Genomic DNA, 14,370 nt, shown 5'->3' with positions numbered 1-14,370 from the left:
AAAAATATCTTTTTTTTTTTTTTTTTGAGACGGAGTCTCGCTCTGTCGCCAGGCTGGAGTGCAGTGGCGTAATCTTAACTCACTTCAACCTCCGCCTCCTGGGTTCAAGCAATTCCCCTGCCTCAGTCTCCTGAGTAGCTGGGACTCCAGGCACCCGCCACCATGCCCAGCTAATTTTAATTTTTGTATTTTAGTAGAGACGGGGTTTCACCATGTTGGCCAGGATGGTCTCGATCTCCTGACCTCATGATTCACCCACCTCGGCCTTCCAAAGTGCTGGGATTACAGGAATGAACCACCGTGCCCAACCTCAAAAACATCCTTTGATTTACCACTGCATCTGAGGTTCCTCACTTCCTTTTTGCCCGTAATATTTTGCCCGTAATATTTATAAAGAGATAAATGAGATAACTGATCTGAGAAATTTGGAGAGAAAATCAACAGAACAAGGTTAAAGTGCAGTTTACCCTCAGTTTAAGGATTACCCATCCTGGAAAAATACACAAGTACAAAACAACTGAAAAGGTTGGGAGAAAAAAGTGGTCTAGTATACCAACAGAAGAAGCATAAAAAGTGCTATGAGCACCAAGTCACTGCCATTAGCCCAACACATGCCACTCAATTCCCTGACCTCTGTCCTAATCTTCTAGTTATTTAAGAATGCCTGGTAATAGGCTGGGCATGGTGTCTCACGCCTGTAATCCCAGCGCTTTGGGAGGCTGAGGTAGGGAGATTGCTTGAGCCCAGGAGTTCGAGACCCTGTCGCTACAAAAAATAAATAATTAAATTAGGCACAGTGGGAGGATTTCTTGAGCCTGGGAGGTTGAGGCTGCAGTAAGCCATGATCGTGCCACTCTACTTCAGCCTGGGTGACAGAGAAAGACCCTATCTTTAAAAAAAAAGAAAAAGAAAAAAGAAAAGAATGTCTTATAATAGAGGTCAGCAATTATTAACAATACTGCTGGTAATCAAATTAGAATAATGATCGCTATAAAGAATCAGGCCAATTCAAACATTTACTAAGCATGCACTACCATGTACCCAACTACTAGTTACTAGGATTCCTCCATTAAAAGAAGAACATATTCTATAATATATTCATCATGGTCCTTGAATTTTCTGATACATGAATCTACAAAATCCCTTAGGTCCCAGCAACAAAACCAAACAGGTCTAATGAGAATAGATGAACGCTAAGATAGCCAGGCTTCAATGAAATGTTAGCCTTTCTTGATACTTTGTATTAATAATCAACTAAAGCATCTTAAAAATTACAGAATTATGGTGGCAGGCGCCTGTAGTCCCAGCTACTCGGAAGGCTGAGGCAGGAGAATGGCGTGAACCCGGGAGGGGGAGCAGCTTGCAGTGAGCCGAGATTTTGCCACTGCACTCCAGCCTGGGCGACAGAGCAAGACTCCGTCTCTAAAAAAAAAAAAAAAAAAAAAAAAAAAAAAAAAAAATTACAGAATTATAAAATACATATATAAAACATATCTTTTAAAACTTACATGTAAAATAGCACTGATGAAAATAAAAATGCTTAAGCAGTCAGTACATTTCAAAAAAGCACACAGCTAACAAAAAAATTGTGCAGCACACATATGCACAACTGGAAAAAAAGTCCTATCACAGATTCTAACTCCTGCTCCCAATTTCATATCCTGACACCATCACGATCTTCTCTAGTAAGAGTATGCTGTGCACAGTGGCTCCTGTCTGTAATCCCAGCATTTGGGAAGGCCAAGGCGGGTGGATCACCTGAGATCGGGAGTTCGAGACCAGCCTGGCCAACATAGTGAAACTCCATCTCTACTAAAATACAAAATTAGCCAGGCGTGGTGCCAGCCGCCTGTAATCCCAGCTACTCGGGAGGCTGAGGCAGGAGAATTGCTTGAACCCAGGAGACGGAGGTTGCAGAGAGCCAAGATCGTACCACTGCACTCCAGCCTGGGAGACAGAGCGAGACTCTGTCTCAAAAAANTTCTCTAGTAAGAGTATGCTGTGCACAGTGGCTCCTGTCTGTAATCCCAGCATTTGGGAAGGCCAAGGCGGGTGGATCACCTGAGATCGGGAGTTCGAGACCAGCCTGGCCAACATAGTGAAACTCCATCTCTACTAAAATACAAAAATTAGCCAGGCGTGGTGCCAGCCGCCTGTAATCCCAGCTACTCGGGAGGCTGAGGCAGGAGAATTGCTTGAACCCAGGAGACGGAGGTTGCAGAGAGCCAAGATCGTACCACTGCACTCCAGCCTGGGAGACAGAGCGAGACTCTGTCTCAAAAAATTAAAAAAAAAAAAAGTTTGGGCCGGGCACGGTGGCTCAAGCCTGTAATCCCAGCACTTTGGGAGGCCGAGACGGGTGGATCACGAGGTCAGGAGATCGAGACCATCCTGGCCCACACGGTGAAACCCCGTCTCTACTAAAAAATACAAAAAACTAGCTGGGCAAGGTGGCGGGCCCCTGTATTCCCTGCTACTCGGGAGGCTGAGGCAGGAGAATGGCGTGAACCCGGGAGGCAGAGTTTGCAGTGAGCTGAGATCCGGCCACGGCACTCCAGCCTGGGCGACAGAGCGAGACTCCGTCTCAAAAAAAAAAAAAAAAAGTTTGTAAAGAAAATAGGTAGTCAAAGAAAGAAGAACACCAATTATTTCTTGGGAATCTCATTATCTCCCTAATTTGTATGAGCAATACTGTAATTGGGAGAACACTCTTTTTATATTCAATCACTACTGTTTCGATGTGTTCAAGGTGTTTGTATCAGCTAGTAACACTACTTCCTTACACAAACTGCTAGGTTAATCTGCCAAAAAGTATACTATACTTTTCATAATTGTGACAACTGGTTTCCTGAATAATTGTACGACAACGAAAGCTGATTTGTTTTTGTTCTTTAATAGAAATGGTAAGCTTAAGCTTGAAAATATACCTCTTACGGTTACCTTAAGGCAAACTTGAAGAGATTTTCACTGATTTCTAAAATGTTGTATTGTACCTCAAAGAAATTTGCCTTTACTACAGATAATTCTTAACTACATTTTCAGCACAGAAGCAGTACCATAAAATGTGTAGCTTATGTTTTAGAGTTGATACTCCGATGAAGTATTGATAAAGTAATGGAAGAGTTGTATTTTAACCAGTCGTATTTTAACCAGGTCTGTGTGTGCTCAAGGCCAGCATAAATGGATTTCTATAGAAAGGGTTTTTACAGTCATTTCATATAATTTATGAAAAACAGTATTTGTTCCACTTTACATTCACACAAAATTCATAAAAAATTTAAACCTTAAACCTAGCATCTTCTGCTTCCTCAAATAGAGTATGTAATTAATAACTATTAATGAGGCCAAATATCAGACAAAAGGCTCAAAACACAAATTAGACCACAGATTCACAAAGAGCCTAACTATGAAGCAAATATTGTTGATTACTATAGAGTCCTCCCCAAAGAGAGGGTCCAACCACACTTGGCAGGGAAGTGGGCCACAGGAAGAACTACAATTGGAAACCACCACTTGCTCTAGGTTCTTGCAAGCCCAGAGCAGTGCTCCCAGTAAGCAGACCTCCCAGAAGCCTGCCAACACAATTGCAGTCTTATCAACACCCACATCATCCCAAGGATATTTTCACTTGCAAGATGTTAGCATTTGACAGAAAAAGCATTCTAAAATAAAAAGCAACTATGGGAATTCAGACCAATCTTAAACCTCCATTGAAATGACAATATGTTTGCTCAGCTGGAAAAGAGACTAAAGTAACCATTAGCTTGACCAAAAACACAAAAAACAGGCATGGGGGCTCATGCTTGTAATCCCAGCACTTTGGAAAGCTGAGGCAGGAGGATCACTTGAGACCAAGAGTTCAAGACCAGCCTGGGCAGTGAAGTGAGAGCCAGTGAAGTGAGTATCTAATTTTTAAAATTAAAAAAATAAAAAATAAGAAGACTACCAAATTAAACAAAGTAAATTTACACAAATTCCAAAGCTGAGACTCAAATACAACATTTTATTACACAATTTTATTAACCAAAATTACACAATTAACCAAAAATCATACAAGGTAATTGCCTCTCATTTGAATGAGAGTAGACTTCCAAATACTGTATAAGTCCAACTATGGAAAACAACAACAACAACAAACCTATCAAATTTTGTCTTAGCTCTGTTGGCCAGCCTCAAACCAACCATTTTCAAGAGACTCCCTACTTAAGGCCAGGCACAGGGTGCCCAGCACTGTAATTCCAGTGCTTTGGGAGGCCGAAGTGGGAGGATTCCTTGAGGCCAGGAGTTTGAGACCAGCTTGGGCAACATAGTGAGACCCCCATCTCTACAAAAAAAAATTAAAAATTAGCTAAGTGTGGTGGTACATGCCTGTTGTCCCAGCTACTTGGGAGGCTGAGGCAGGAGGACTGCTTGAGCCCAAGAGTTCAAGGCTACAGTGCGCTGCGATCATACCACTGTACTCCAGCCTAGGTGACAAGGGAGGCCCTGATCCAAAAAAGAAAAAAAAGAGACCCCACTTAAATGTCTTCAGTTTTCTTTTTAAAAGAAACAAGTAACTAATCAAAATAAGGCAGGAATAAAAATGATCTGTTCAATCCATCAGTACCATATACAAATAGAAATAAGTATGAGATTTTTAAAAAAACTCTCAACAAAATCCCCCAAACACCATCGTAACCAGAAAAACTCACTCTGTGGAGAAATACATTTGTAAAGAGACACCGTCCACATAGCTCAATATGTCCTAACATAATAACCAGACATCTTAAGAAAATCAAACAACTGGCCGGGCGCGGTGGCTCAAGCCTGTAATCCCAGCACTTTGGGAGGCCGAGGCGGGCGGATCACGAGGTCAGGAGATCAAGACCATCCTGGCTAACACGGTGAAACCTTGTCTCTACTAAAAAATACAAAAAACTAGCCGGGCGAGGTGGCGGCGCCTGTAATCCCAACTACTCGGGAGGCTGAGGCAGGAGAATGGCGTAAACCCGGGAGGCGGAGCTTGCCCTGAGCTGAGATCCAGCCACTGCACTCCAGCCCAGGCGACAGAGCGAGACTCCGTCTCAAAAAAATAAAAAAGAAAAGAAAATCAAACAACTTAGCATGGTACATCCACACTACAGAATATTGTTCAGCTGTTTAAAAAGATAAGCACATCTTGGCCAGGTGCGGTGGCTCACACCTGTTATCCCAGGCCAACGAGGGTGGATCACGAGGTCAAAAGATTGAGACCATCCTGGCCAACATGGTGAAACCTCGTCTCTACTAAAAATATAAAAATTAGCTGGGCGTGGTGGTGCACGCCTGTAGTCCCAGCTACTCAAGAGGCTGAGGCAGGAGAATCGCTTGAACCAGGGAGGCAAAGGTTGCAGTGGGCCGAGACTGCACCACTGCACTCCAGCCTGGGCGACAGAGCAAGACTCTGTCTCAAAAAAACAAAAAAAAAAAAACAATGATAGATAAGCACATCTTATATGTAAATGGAAACAAATACAGAATGTAGGAAAAGGCAGAAAATACATACAGTAATATGACTCCACTTTTGTAAAAAAAATAAAACCAAACAAAAGGAAAAGATCTCGAAAAATACATTAAGTTCTTGGATGCGGTATTTGGAGATGTGGAGCAGAGGAGATGCTCAGGGAGGATTTTTATTTTTCTTCTATAAACATCTGTATTGTCTGACCCTTTTGCAGTAAGTATTTATTGTTGTGGTAATTAAAAAAACAAAACATTTTAAAACATACTATCAGACTCTGTTATTGTTTTTAAAATATCACATTCACGGTTAGTACACAGTAATAGTAAAGTACTTCCAAACTTAAAGTTATCCTCAGAGATTGAAAAAGACTGAGACATGACAATTAAATCAATGCATAATACTAGATTGAAAAAAGAACACACCTTTGGGACAACTGGCAAAATGTATAAATTATGTATCAGGTAATCAGGGTTACAAATGTTAAAATGTCTGAATTTGATTACTGTATATTGATTAAGAGAATGCTTGTTCTTAGGTAATACTATGAGATATTTAGGAAAGATCATGATGCCTGCAATTTACTCTCAAGATGTTCTGCCAAAAGTAAATAAAACTTTTTTTTAAATACAGAAAGGTAATACAAACGTGGCAAAATTCCAATTACTGGTTAATCTAGTTTAAAAGTACATTATGGGAATTCACTGTGCTATTCTTACAACTTTCCTGAAAGTTTAAAATTTTTTCAAAATAAAAAGTCTTTTTTGCCAGGCGCAGTGGCTCACACCTGTAATCCCAGCACTTTGGGAGACTGAGATGGATGGATCACTTGAGGTCAGGAAACCAGCCTGGGCAGCATGACAAACCCCATCTCTAGAAAAAATACAAAAATTAGCCGGGTGTGGTAGTGTGCGCCTGTAATCCTAGCTACTCAGGACACTGAGGTGGGAGGATCGCTTGAGCCTCAGAGGCAGAGGTCGCAGAGAGCCAAGATTGTGCCACTGCACTCCAGCCTGGGTGACAGAGTGAGACCCTGTCTCTCACACATACACAAAGTGTTTTTTTTTTTTCTGTCAGAAAAACATTCTAACCTGATTTCAGTGACTTAGGTGTATGTAAATGGCTTAGTTTCCAATATAAACTATCTCTCGGGGTTTTACAATAATAGTTCTTAGTGTATTACAAAATCAAGTACTCTATGGTTCTCTTGGAAGAATTAACAGAAGTGAAGCTAGTCAACTTTTTTAAGAAACTGAGCAAAGAACGATTAGCAAATTGAGCAGCCTCTTAACCAGGATAGGTTCAGACAGGCTCCAGCAGAGCCACGTAGTAGACTTATGGACAGAAAAGCTGGTCAACTTTTGATTCTCAAATCCAGGCTGGCCATCCTGCTTCCCTCCAAAACCTGACAATGCTCATAGAACAACAATGAATATTAGGGTTGAGAAAATTTATTACAAATGTCTATTACAGAATAAATTAATGTATTAAAAAAATTTTAATGAATAAATTAAATCAATGAGTCACTACAGTGAAAAAGGGCTGAGAAGATCTGGAAACACCAAAGTCCTGCTAAGGAAACTAGGAAAGTATGACTGATAGATAATCTTCTTGTATGTATAAAATATGGCTTGGCAACTGGAGACAATTCTTAGGAAAACAGAATTGTATCAACAGTTGCTTGATACTTTTCTAAAGACATAATGTGTCAATAAAAGGAGAATGGTATGCCTCAAATGTAGCAAAAGCAAATGGCAAAGAGGGACATGAATATTAAAGAGGTACACCCTAGCCTAAGCACTAGGAAAGTTCAGCAGGCTTTCCATATTTACCAGCAAACCCTCCAAGTGCTATATTGGCCTCCTGTGTACCGCAGTAGCCCAAAGAAGGTAACCTGGCCTGTAGGACCATACATCCATCACTACAAACCTATCTTTCTCTTATCAGAAAAATTGATTCAACTGGCTATAAAGCTACTAAGGGTCCAGATCATATATGAAATCTGGTAACCACATGATACTTTCTCTCAGTTGACTTCCTAAGGTACCTCTATCCTCTCCACTCTAACATGAATTATAAGAATTTGACTTGCTGGGCACAGGGGCTCAAACCTGTAATCCCAGCACTTCGGGACGCTGAGGTCAGGAGTTCGAGACCAGCCTGGGCAACACAGAAAACCCTGTCTCTACAAAAAATAAAAAGTTAGCCAGGGCCAAGTGTGGTGGCTCACGACTATAATCCCAGCACTTTTAGGAAGCCAAAGCAGGCAGATCACTTGAGCTCAGGAGTTTGAGACCAGCCTGGGCAACATGGTGAAACCCCATCTCTACAAACAAAATAAGCTGGGCATGGTGGTATGTGCCCATAGTCCCTGCTACTCAGAAGGCTGAAGTGAGAAAATCACCTGAGCCTGGGAAGTTGAAGCTGCAGTGAGCCATCATCGTGCCACTGCACTCCAGCCTGGGCAAGAGCAAAACCCTGTCTCAAAACAAAAAAATTAGCCAGGAGTGGTGGTGCGCATTTGCAGTCCTAGATATGTGGGAGAATCACTTGAGCCCAGGAGTTCAGTTACAGTGAGCTACAATCTTGCCACTGTACTCTAACCTGGACAACAGAACAAGTCCCTAAAAATAAAAAATTAATAGAGAATCTAAGTATCCTGACTGCTGTATATATCATTTGAACACGCTGAAATATTCTTTCCCAATTAAACTTTCTTTTGACCAAATTCGCCATACTTTCGTATCATGGTGCCTTGTAAGTACCGTTCTTTCTAGCCTACTCATTCCATTCAATACTAACAATAAAAGAACTGGCCGGGGGCGTGGTGGCTCACGCCTGTAATCCCAGCACTTTGGGAGGCCGAGGCGGGTGGATCACCTGAAGTCAGGAGTTCGAGACCAGCCTGACCCATATGGAGAAACCCCGTCTCTACTAAAAATACAAAATTAGACACACATGGTGGCAGATGCCTGTAATCCCAGCTACTCGGGAGGCTGAGGCAAGAGAACCACTTGAATCCAGGAGGCAGAGGTTGTGGTGAGCCCAGATTGTGCCATGGCACCCCAGCCTGGGCAACAAGAGCAAAACTCCGTCTCAAATTTAAAAAAAAAGAAAGAAAGAAAGAAACTAACACTGTCCTAATTCTTAAATTCTCATAAAATCCTTTGCAGACGATACTACCATGATCCCCACTTTATAGGTAAGGAGTAATTAAGAAACTTGCCTAGGTTCACAGAGCAATTAAGTAAAAGAGATGAGATTCTAAACCAGGAGTTCTGTCTCCAGAGCCCAGGGATTTAACTTTTTTTTGTGCCCTGTACCATTTAGGAAATCTAATGAAGCTTGTGGGTTTCTTCTCAGTCTAATATTTTTTAATGCATAAGATAAAGTACATATGATTGCAAAGGAAGCCAATTACATTGAGGGAAAAAAACCAATGTGTCATATTGTTTAGTATGTGCTTCTCAATCTAGTGGATTTCGACATAATGATAAACATATTTCAAGATTCTACAAAAAACACAATACAGTTTGCCTTTGAATAACATGGGCTGGAACTGTGTAGGTCCACTTATACAGATTTTTTTCAATAAAAGTTACACACCTTGTGCCTGCCTCCAGTTCTACCTCCTCCACCTCTGTCACCCAAGACAGCAAGACTAAAACCCCCTCCTCTTCTTCCTCCTCAGCCTATTCAACGTGAAGACTACAAGGATGAAGACCTTTATGATGATCCACTTCCACTTCATGAATAATATATTTTCACTTCCTGATTTTCTTAATAACATTTTTTCTCTACTTTACTTTCTTGTAAGAATACAGTATATAATACACACAACATACAACAAAATATGTGTTAGTAGACTATGTTCTCAGTAAAGTCAACAGAATCCTAGTAGCAGTTAAGTTTTGAGGGAGACAAAAGTTACACGCACATTTTTTACTGTGTTGCAGATTGGGATTGGTACCTCTAACTCCTGTGTTGATCAAGAATCGACTGCATATTTTATTATAAAAATATCTGATTTATACACAAATCACAATTAATACTACTGTAGTTTGTTATTTACATTCGTAATTGAAAGAAATGCTAACTTCTAGTCAGAGGTTACTGAAGAGGTAATTTTCCCAAGTTCATAGATGCCATCCATGTTAAAACCTTAAACTCAACACTAAAACAGTCCTCTCTTAACACAGGCATTTAAAAAACCAATCAATCCAAGTGTGGTGGTACACATCTATAGTCCCAGCTACTCAGGAGGCTGAAGCAGGAGAACTGCTTGAGCCCAGGAGCTGAAGACCAGCCCAGGGAAAATAGTAAGATTCCATCTTTAAAAAAACAAAAATAAAAAGACCAATCCTTGGCCCTTCTCTCTATCTACCAAGAATTCCCTGGTAATCTCATCCAGCTTCATGGCTTGAATACTACCTAAACTGGTGACAACAAAATTTATCTCCATTCCAGACCTTTCCCCTGAACTTCAGACTTGGTTATCAACTCAATTCAAATGTCTAACAGGCAATCTCAAACTTACCATGCCTAAAATTGAACTCCTCCTAATCTAGTCCTCAAACTTGCTTCTTTTAGTCATCACTCTCTTTGTTGACGGCAACTTTCTAACTGCTGAGACCAGAAACCCTGGAATCATCCTTGGTTCCTCACATATCACACCAACAAATCATATTAGTTCCATCTTCAAAATATATCCAGTATCCATCCATTTCTCACTACTCTTATGTTACCATCTTGGTACCGGCATCTCTTTTCTGGATTACTAGCTTCCTTACTAGTCTCCAGGCTTACCACTGTTGTTCCCTTTGCAATTCGAATGATCCTTTGAAATTGAAAGCAGACTATGTCACTCTTCTGTTCAAAACTCCTAGCAAAGTCCTTAGAATGGCTCTACAAGACTGTGTAACAGCTAAATCCTGGCCGAGAGCAGTAGCTCACACCTGTAATCCCAGCACTTTGGGAGGCCAAGGCAGGTGGATCACAAGGTCAGAAGTTCAAGACCAGCATGGCCAAGACGGTGAAACCCCATCTCTACTAAAAACACAAAAATTAGCTGGGTGCAGTGGCAGGCACCTATAATCCCAGCTACTCAGGAGGCTGAGGCAGAAAAATCACTTAAATCCAGGAGGCAGAGACTGCAGTGAGCCAAGATCACGCCACTGCACTCCAGCCTGGGGGACAGAGTAAGACTTCATTTCAAAAAAAAAAAAAAAAAAGCTAAACCCCACCTCACCCTAACCCAATTTACTATTACACTTTCTTGCTCATTCCATTCTAGCCATAATGGACAAAACTCACAGGTCTGCCTCAACACCTTGAAACTCACTATTCCCTCTTATTGAAATGCCTTCACCCATTATTAACATGGCTACTTCTCCTTTAAATCTTTGCCTAAATATTACTCCCTCAAGGATACTCATCCAGTATACCTCACTTTAAATTGCAACCGCTTCCTCAACAATTCTGAATCCCCCTTACTCTATTCCACTTTCCAAAGCACGTACCTTTGAACATTCTATATTATTTAATTTTATTATTATTATTTTTTGAGATGGAACCTCCTTCTGTCCCCCAGGCTGGAGTGCAGTGGCACAGTCTCAGCTCACTACAACCTCCACCTCCCAGTTTCAAGCGATTCTCCTGCCTCAGCCTCCCAAGTAGCTGGAATTACAGGTGCCTGCCACCACACCCGACTAATTTTTTTTTTTTTTAATTTGTATTTTTAGTAGAGACGAGGTTTCACCATCTTGGCCAGGCTGGTCTCCAACTACTGACCTCAGGTGATCCACCCACCTCGGCCTCCAAAAGTGCTGGGACTACCAATGCAAGTCACTCCACTTGGCCAGAACATTCTGTATCATTTATTATCACCCCCATTAGGATGTAAACTCCACAAGGGCAAAATTTTGTTTTGTACACCAATTACCCCTAGTGTGCCTACGTTTGGCATACTCAGACATGCCTATGTTCAAAGAACTGAACCTCTATCACTGTAAGGTACTTGCCTATCTCCCTCATTAAAAGAGTTCCTTAAAGACTAACTGGATCTACTTTGCTGTGTCCTCAACACCTGTCCCTGGGCCTGCCCCATAATGGACACCTACTGCACAGATACTCAAGTGATTACAGCCACTTTCACCTGAAACACAATAGCCTATATGCTGCTGGAAAAAAAAAAAGCCATCTTGCAGCTGTGTCTGATTAAAAGCATGAGTACAAGACAAACCCAGAACATCAGATGCTGTTACTTCAGTCAAACAGAAATTACATTTTTGCCTCAGTTTCTTCGTATGTCTAAGTACCATTTCAAGCCATCCAAAGTCTAAAAAGGGCACTTGGCCATTCCTCCCCTGAGCCATGTTGCCCACCTAATCTTTTCATCCTCAACTTAAATCCTACCTTTTAACTTTTCCCTGATGACCCCAGCTAGAAGCACTTACACGTGCCACATTCTGCGCCAAGTGCTCTTCATGCATTATCTCATTCAATCCTCCCAAAAAGCCCTAGTAAGGTGTTAACCATTATGATACCTATATAAAAGATGAAAAAAACCCAAGTTCGGAGAGATGAAGTCATCTGTCCAAGGTTAAAATAGTGTTCAGATCCAGGTCTGACTCTGAAATCCAGGTTTTTAAAATCCTATACTGCCTTTCTCTCTCCTGTAGCATTATAAACACTAACTAGCTTACTATCTCAAGGGTTTGCCGTCACTTCACTTCTCTAGGCTTCATTTTCTTCATACGCCAAACAGGTGATATTGCTCAGAATACCTACCATGATCCCCTCCAGTCTTTATAGTATTATGAAAAAAGGAAAAACACAACAAAACAACAACAACAAAAACATGTTACAATTCTTTACTCCATACAGGTTAATACACAAGAAAAGGGCCTGGGACAATGGCTCATGCCTGCAGTCCCAGCACTCTGGCAGGCCAAGGCAGGAGGCTCACTTGCGGCCAGGGATTCAAAACCAGTCTGAGTAATGTAATCTTTTATTTTTATTTTTTTTTTCAATTAGCCGGGTGTGGTGACACATGCCTATAGTCCCAACCCAGGAGGCTGAGGCAGGAGGACTGCTTATGCCCAGAGGTTCAAGGATGCAATGAGCTATGATGACACCACTGCACTCCAGCCTGGGTGACAGAGTGGGACCCTGCCTCCAAAAAAAAAAAAAAAAAAAAAAAGGAAAAAATACACAAGAATTTAAAAATATATAATCACTGTCAGAAATCCAAAGCAGTGCATTTCTACTACATTAAAGCAATAAAAACTCCAAAACATGTAAAACCATAAAACATTCTTCCTTCCCCACTCGTGTCTACCAAAGATGCACTTCTGAGTCAATTTTCCCACATATTATGAAAAATTTTTCCCCAAGAAGTGTAAGGATGTGATCCTTAAAGCTTCTGGACTTCATCAAACAATCTGGTAAAAGGAAGTAAAAGCAGGCACTTAGCCTATTCAAAGGTTAGCATGTTACTTTGTACAGAGCAAGTGCTAAATAAGCATTTATTGAATCGTGATAAAAAAATTTTTTTGAGGTTTTTTTAAACTAAAAACCTATAACGTGAGCTTTGTAATTGGACTGATTGTGCAGTAAATCAAAACAATCTTACCTAACTGACCCTGCCAGTAGCAAAACAAAAAGACCAATCTAATTAAGGTAATGTTAACCAATGGCCAAGAACCCATGAAAGGAAAAAGTCATGTTAACTTACTATTGCAAGTAAGAGTTGAGTTTTTAGAAAAGCAAAATAATGATTTATCGTGTTGTGCAGAAATGACCAACACCTCAACAGAATCCGTTGTGTTGCAATCAAAACTAAGAACTATCAATTAAGATCCAGACATTTCTGGACCAACGTGAGATGTGGCAAGGGATTCAAAAACGAGCCACAGCCAACCTAAGGTAAAATGTGTCAAAACAGCAAAGCTCTTGGAATTATCCTGGTCATAAAAGTTTGACAGTTTCATGTGAAACCCCTATCAACCAATAAGTTTGAAATGAATACTATATTCCTAGGTCCAACAACAGCAAACGGAGTTTAAGAATGGCTTTTCAAAACAATGGTCTCCTGAGGGTTCAGGGAAAGAAGTGACTTCAGGCTTTCTGAGGTAGCAGATACAAATTCAGACCTCAAGAGAAATGTAAAGGTGTCCTAGACTGAAAAATTACTATTGGGCAAAACTGTGTTTCGGTTTTCCAGAACATTGTCTTCTTTAGAGAATCCTCAAACGATTCTTAGTTTTTAACCAAGTCTTCACAAGAAATAGAAAGTCATCCGTTTAGGGTAAGAGGTTCCTGTTACCAAGAAAATCGTGTCCGAAAGTGTGAAAATCTCACAATCTGCAAGAAAATGTATGCCCCTCAGGTGGCTTTCATTTTCAGGCGGAAAAACAAATCCGGTGTCACCTCAACAACGGGACCACACAAACCTCGCCATTACAAAACCCAAGTGCCAAAGGTGCAGAATGTGAAGCCGGAAGCACTGCGAGGCCAGGATCGAGTTCCCAGGAGGAAAAAAATCAAACTCAGGAGTGCAGCGCGGGCCCCTCCACCGCCCGGGGGCCAGGCAACTCGCGCTAGGCCCTTCCGGTCCGAGCCGCTGCCGTCGCGGGGAGGTCGGGCGACGGGTCGAGCTTCCACCCGAGCCCGGGGATTCGCGGCCTACCCTCACCCGCGCCCTCTTGCCGGGCCAGGCACCGGCAGCTCCTCCGACTATGCCCCTTGACTAGCAGCGGGCCCCGGACGAGCCGCGAGGAGCCAGCCAGGACCGCCGAGCCCCGGGCTGGCCGGGTCGGTGCGGACACGGCGGCAGCCGTACGGACCGTGGCCGCCCCTCCCCCACCGGCCCGGCCCAACCGCCGCCGCGA

At 41.9% G+C, this 14,370-nt stretch overlaps 1 protein-coding gene across 1 annotated transcript in view; it reads right to left on the bottom strand.

Moving 5' to 3' along the window:
- The window catches only part of SETD2 (SET domain containing 2, histone lysine methyltransferase), a 154,945-nt gene that overhangs the window by 140,044 nt on the left and 531 nt on the right, over positions 1–14,370 (bottom strand). The window lies entirely within an intron of this gene.

The sequence above is a fragment of the Rhinopithecus bieti genome, unplaced genomic scaffold (assembly GCF_001698545.2).
Source record: "Rhinopithecus bieti isolate Rb0 unplaced genomic scaffold, ASM169854v2 scaffold_39746, whole genome shotgun sequence".
Taxonomy (NCBI): domain Eukaryota; kingdom Metazoa; phylum Chordata; class Mammalia; order Primates; family Cercopithecidae; genus Rhinopithecus; species Rhinopithecus bieti.
Note: the sequence above shows the minus strand (reverse complement) of the source record. Positions and strands in the feature narration are given on the sequence as shown.